The sequence below is a fragment of the Octopus bimaculoides genome, chromosome 21, assembly GCF_001194135.2.
Source record: "Octopus bimaculoides isolate UCB-OBI-ISO-001 chromosome 21, ASM119413v2, whole genome shotgun sequence".
NCBI lineage: Eukaryota > Metazoa > Mollusca > Cephalopoda > Octopoda > Octopodidae > Octopus > Octopus bimaculoides.
The window spans coordinates 13,842,184-13,848,889 of NC_069001.1; the positions used below are offsets into that span (position 1 = coordinate 13,842,184).

The following is a 6,706-nucleotide window of genomic DNA, read 5'->3' on the forward strand; positions in this document are numbered from 1 at the left end:
CACTGAACAAACAATAACAAAATAAATTCAAGAAGAAGAAGAAGAACAATATGAGAAGAAGAAAATGAAAGAGAAAAAGAAAATCCCTTTCACAACAGCAAAACTCAAGAACTCGCTGAAGTCAAAGAGTCTTCGAGGCATACATATACACAAGGTATGTATGTATATATATATATATATATATATATATATGCCGGATGTTTTCATATATTGGCCAATCATTGCAATACTACGGCACTACATACATACATGTGTATGTATATATATATATATATATATATATATATGGGATTGCTATGATTGGCTACGATATACACACAAAAGCTGACTCAGACAATAGAGAAAGAACGAGGGTGGGAGATGGGAAAAGTGGGAGGTGTGATATAAAGAATCTGATGAAACTAGAATTGCAAAGAAACCAAAGTACGACTGAATGAAATGCAGAGAACAATATCGTCTGCTCGGTCTACTATCACTAGCCCAAAGAATTTCGTCAACCACCACATGCGTCTCTGTAGCGTTCAGCCCTCCTACGCCACACCCTCCACTCTGCCATTTGAAGTGGAAACGCAGTACCGGCTCTCGTCAGAGAAGACTATCGACCTCCATTGCTGATGCCACCAATGTCGGTGCTGTGTAGCTCATTGTAGTCATGCCTGACGGTGGCGGAAGGTGAGGACAGGCCCTCGAGCAGGACGACGGCAACACAGGTTGTTGGCGGCCAGTCGACGTCGTACCGTGTCGTCGCTGATGGGTCGCTGTCCAGTGGAAAGGGTCTCGCTAGCTGTCACGCTGGCAGGTTTGAAGCGATCAGGGAGGTGTTGCAGGTGGATGAAGCGGTCCTGCTTGGGCGTGGTCACACAGGGGTGTCCTCTGCAAGCACGGTCTACAGTGCTGTTGGTGTTGCTGCATCGCTGTTGCAGGTGATAGACGGTACTGGCATTGACATTATAAGCTTTTGCAACAACCAGGGCAAGCTGCCCTGCTTGCAATCAACCGATAGCTTGTTCTCTCTGCGCTACTGACTATCGGATCATACCTGATGCGTTCAAATTACGAATGCCAGGAACGCGGTTCAAGTTGGTTTTTATACCCAATAACCTCCACGAGATGCACGTGCATTTCGGTTTTCATGACAACTGTTTGCGACTGCCACCCACAGCATTCAACGCAGCTGCATTTTGGCGTCTCGTTTCAGGGAAAGTTGAAAGGTTACCCGCAATTCGGGTCTCAGCCATAAACCATCATGTCTTGGAATATTTACACTTACATCCCCGAAATAAATTTTCAGAATTTACCATATAAAAATGACATTGGAAAAAATAGTGTATCTTTTGCGGTTCCGTGTAGTTATAGATACAGTCACAATTTATACAAGAAAACTGCAAACAACAACACGAATTCAATTCATCCTTTGTCAATACTGTAAAACCAAAGGAAATATTGAACTTTGGTCAAATCCAGACAAATGAAGAAGCGTGGAAGAGGTGCGTTACAAAAATGAGTGTCTCCTTGCTCGAGAATTTCAGAAAGGAGGGAATTTCCATATGCTCTGGAAAGAGGGGTTGGAGAAAAGCCTGGCTAATGTGTATCATAACCAACCGTGGGCAAAGCATATAAAAAGGCGTGCTTGATATTAAAACTGAGGAAGAGGTGAGAAAACAGATTTGGACTGTTATGAATAGGGGAAAAGAATACAAGGTAACGTTCGGAGGAAGTGACACTGACGGTGACTGTTGGGTTAACACCAAGTTTGTGACACATTACGTATATGTGTATGGTGAAAGTAGAGATAGATTACAACAACATATAATTAGGAGGCGGGGTTGTAAAAAACTCAAGATTCTAATGACTGAAAACTGGAAGATTATGAGCCAGCAGAAAGAAAAATATTGTGAGGTGGGATGCAAGTTTTGTAATTTCTTGGTTAAGTTCTTTTTTTTTTTTTTTTTTTCAGATCTGTTTTAATGCATCTGAGGTTATGATTCTTCAAAAAAATTATACGTAACATAAATCTGAATATAGTTTTCGACAAAACAAAACAAAAAACAAAAAAAAAATTACGGAAATGATATTGTGGTAGGGGAAGGGGGAACGATTTCTCTACCACCACATCTTTCATCTCTCTCTTTTTTTTTTCTTTTTTTTTTTTACTTTCTTTCTTTCTTCAAAATCGTAATCTACGATGCTTAAACATCCAAAAAAGTTTACAAAGAATTTTGGCGCATTAGATCATTTCCAATGCTATTCTTTAAGAAAGCCAAGTGTGTATGTGCTCGCGCATGCGTATATCTGCGCATATGAGCGCACGCATGTGTGCGTGAGTGAGTGAGGCGTTCCTAAACCTTTTTTTTTTCCCCTCTATACATAAACTTACTTCATTATCTCTCGTAGCTTATATGTCTATTTGTTGTCAATACACAAACTAATCCATTTGTCTATTTATGTATCTCTATGTGTCTTTGTTTAGTTATTAGCTCTCCGTATCCTTATATATTTATTTAAAACACATCTAGTATTTATCCATCTTACTCCTTTGTCTATGCTTTCTATCTAGCTATCGATCCACACACATATACACACGTATATATTTACCAAGCTTATTCTCTTTCATATCTAACAAACCTACAATTTCCATCTACCTTAGCTCTCTCGTAATATATGCACACCTCAAACCATCTCCCTCTAAAATGCCACTGTGTTTATTTCACATCTATTTTGTATCTAACAACATTTCTGCTAAACTTCCTACCAAGCCCATCCTTCTTTCTCTCTCCCACCCGTTTTCACCCCCTAATATCTTTCCCCCGATCTTCTTCTCCTTCCTATCAACACCCCTTTTCCATCTCTCAAACTGTTCCTACCTTCCTATTTTCACCATCGAACCCTTTCACCTATACACACAGATCCACTCGCCCACAGAAGCTTAAATCCACGTCTGCCCTACCCACCCAAACCAATCTTAACACAAGCTAACCTACATAATCTAACCACCCAGCAATCTGCACCCCCACTCTCACCCCACCCCCACAAAACCAGGCCTTCTTAATCACCCAGTCCACCCACAAACAGCCAACACTATCAACACTACCCAATCAGCTCCTTCTAAATAACCACCCATTCTCTCCAGCTCTAACCACCTCAGCTTGCCCGCCCGCCAGCCAGGCTGCCTACCTGCAACCAATCTTCTCAACTTACCTGCCAACTAGTAAGTCCAATACCTGCACACCTATTTACCTAGCTAGCCGTTTAGCTAGGTGTGTTTAACAAATATATATATAAAAAAAAACACAAATGCAATGTTTGGCTGGGGAGTATTTCCGTTCCACTTTTTATCTTCGTCATCATGATGCTGTAAAATTGCACCGCTTTCGAAAATATGACGTGGTCAAGAGAGAGATCTTCGACCTGGGGTTAAATAACAACTCGATTGAATCGCGGACGAACGGAATCAGCAGGTTTCACACGATAAAGTAAACCGGCGCGGTTTGGCAACAGCCCGTTCTCTCCTCCATCGGATACAAACAAATGACAGCTGTTCTACGAAGTCATTCGAAACAGCTACCAAATCTCCGTCAAACCACATACAGCACCTGACCATCAAACGTACCAATGCTTTATCCTGTTCTAGTTGTTGATTAACCCCGGGTCACCTTATGATATAGCAGACATATTATCAGAAGCGTTCCAGCAGTGACCATCTCATTTTTTAAAATAAATTTTCAGATTAACAACCGCACGATTTTCACTAGGGTGTTAGGGTTTTAGTGTCAGGGTTAGGGTTTTAGAGTTAGCTTTAGGGTTAGGGACGGAATTCCCTAACCCTAACCCTAAAACTAACTCTGAAACATTAACCCTGACTCTAAAACCTTAACACCCTAGTAAAAATCGTGCGGGTGTTAATCTGAAAATTTACCTTTTTTTTAATTTTGACATTGTCATATTGGAAAAATGTGTAACTAGTCGCCTCTCGCGGACGAATATGGCCTGGTAGCACGTACCATGCTTACGTAACCGGCTTACGACACAAAAGTAATCACTTCAAACTTGCATGTATAATATTCGAAGTGGGTTTTATATGATGGAAAATATAATTTCGAGGTGTTCATGGTGTCATAGTGAGGATCTGATCAAAGACTTTGCAATTTAAAGAAGCATGAGAAAACTTTTCAAATGTAAATAAAGTGGAATTATACAAAAATAACCAATATTTTGCATCTTATGGTTTTATTTCATTTTGAAAAATAAAATTTGTTTTACGGTTTATTATTACTCTTTACTCTTTTTACTCTTTTACTTGTTTCAGTCATTTGACTGTGGCCATGCTGGAGCACCGCCTTTAGTCGAGCAAATCGACCCCAGGACTTATTCTTTGGAAGCCTAATACTTATTCTATCGGTCTCTTTTGTCGAACTGCTAAATAACGGGGATGTAAACACACCAGCATCGGTTATCAAGCGATGTTGGGGAGACAAACACAGACACACAAACATATACACACATACATACATATATGTATATATATATATATATATATATATATATACGACGGGTTTCTTTCAGTTTCCGTCTACCAAATCCACTCACAAGGCTTTGGTCGGCCCGAGGCTATACTAGAAGACACTTGCCCAAGGTGCCACGCAATGGGACTGAACCCAAAACCATGTGGTTGGTAAGCAAGCTACTTACCACACAGCCACTCCAACGCCTATATATTGTTTACATTTTGAATTACATATATATGGGGCGTGGGGGGCACCACAATCTTTTAAGTGCTTAGAGCCTCTATGGGTCTTCATCCGACCCTGTGAACAGATCTTAACATATTAACACTTGATCCAGCGGCACATCCAGGATGTGACAACTAGAAGCTAGAAAAGCCTGCCCCAGAACTTAGCTGGTGCTCATTACAACTGGAACAATGTGAAATGAAATGTCTACGGTTCATGGTCACAAGACGAACATCTTAACCAATCGGTCACTCATCTTTACTTTGAAAAACAAACAAAGAAAAAAAACCTTTTTTGAGACTATAGGATGTGATTTGAAGGAAATTAATTTAACTGCTATACCTAGCAGATCTAGTGACCACATAGAGCTTCCTTAGTTACCGCCATTTTGTCGTGTTTGCTTGATTAGAATTGATTGGTTGATTATCGAAACATCCTTTCGAATACCAAAATACCTCAGAAACTACCGAAACCAGGAAATTTATGATCTGTTTTTATAACAACAGAAACAAGAAATGAATAATTAAATAAATAAATAAATAAATAAATAGGCGCTGGTGTGGCTGTGTGATAAGAAGTTTACTTCTCAATCACATGGTTCCGGGTTCAGTTCCACTATGTGATACCTTGGGTCGGCCAAAGCCTTGGAGTGAATAAAGAAGACAGAATGTGTGTAGAAGGTCGTCATGTGTGTGTATGTGTGTGTCTCCCACCGCTGCTGGACAATCGGTGTTGGTGTGTTTACGTCCCCGTAACTTAGCGGCTCGGCAAAATAACCCGATAGAATAAGCACCAGGCTTAAAAATAAATAAGTACTGGGGTCGATTCATTCGACTAAAAATTCTTCAAGGCGGTGCCCCAGCTCGGCTGCAGTCAAATGGCTTAAACGAGTAAAAGATAAAAGATGAACTAAGTGAATTCGTATATGTATCCGACGCTCTAACGACTTTGCTTTGTGGTATTTACTTCGGCCTTCTGCACCCACAGTTCAGATCAGGCCGAAGTCAACAATACCTTGTATTCTTTCGGGGTCGTTAAAATAAAGAACTATTCAAGTATATGGTCGTTCAACCAATTAGAAATAACAGTGAAATTTCCCTCACGTCATATCCTGCAATCTTGTCTTTAAAAAAAGGAGAAAGAAAAGATACATCGGATGACGTAGTCCTAGATAGACGGTGTTTGAAAATAAGATGGGTTGATATTTATAGCTGGAAATGCCTTTTGGTCTTGGCCTAGGGTTAAATAACAACAGAAGAAGGTGTGGGAAAAGCATCAGCATCAGCAAGAACAACAAGAACAGCAACCACAACTACAAGAACATCAACAACAACAACCCGGTTTTGCTGTTTGCTTTTCTAGTGTTTAACCTTTTACGATTGCTTAATTGTTACGACATTTTGGGTCGTGTGAAAGAAACGACAGTAAAAGAAAGAAAAAAAGAAGCCAAGCAAAGTTACATTGCTTCAAATATATTCTTCGGTGGACCAATCAACCAGCCAGCTCTGATTTAAAACAAAAGGCCTATGATAAAGGCAATCCAAACGTGACCATCTGGTCTTGTTTTTTAAATTTCTATTTGATCACTCACACCATAGTCTCTCTTGTGCTACATAATCCAACATGCTCATCATTTTTATTAAAGATACTAAAGTGTGAGTGGAGGTGCAATGGCCCAGTGGTTAGGGCAGCGGACCCGCGGTCATAGGATCGCGGTTTCGATTCCCAGACCGGGCGTTGTGAGTGTTTATTGAGTGACACCTAAAGCTCCACGAGGCTCCGGCAGGGGATGGTGGCGAACCCTGCTGTACTCTTCCACCACAACTTTCTCTCACTCTTACTTCCTGTTTCTGTTGTGCCTGTAATTCAAAGGGTCAGCCTTGTCACACTTTGTCACGCTGAATATCCCTGAGAACTACGTTAAGGGTACACGTGTCTGTGGAGTGCTCAGCCACTTGCACGTTAATTTCACGAGC

General features: G+C 40.6%; 1 protein-coding gene across 1 annotated transcript in view; it reads right to left on the minus strand.

The window, feature by feature from the left end:
• Window positions 1–6,706, minus strand: part of LOC106877370 (CTD small phosphatase-like protein) — a 370,420-nt gene that overhangs the window by 292,415 nt on the left and 71,299 nt on the right. The gene's annotated exons all lie outside the window — the stretch shown is intronic.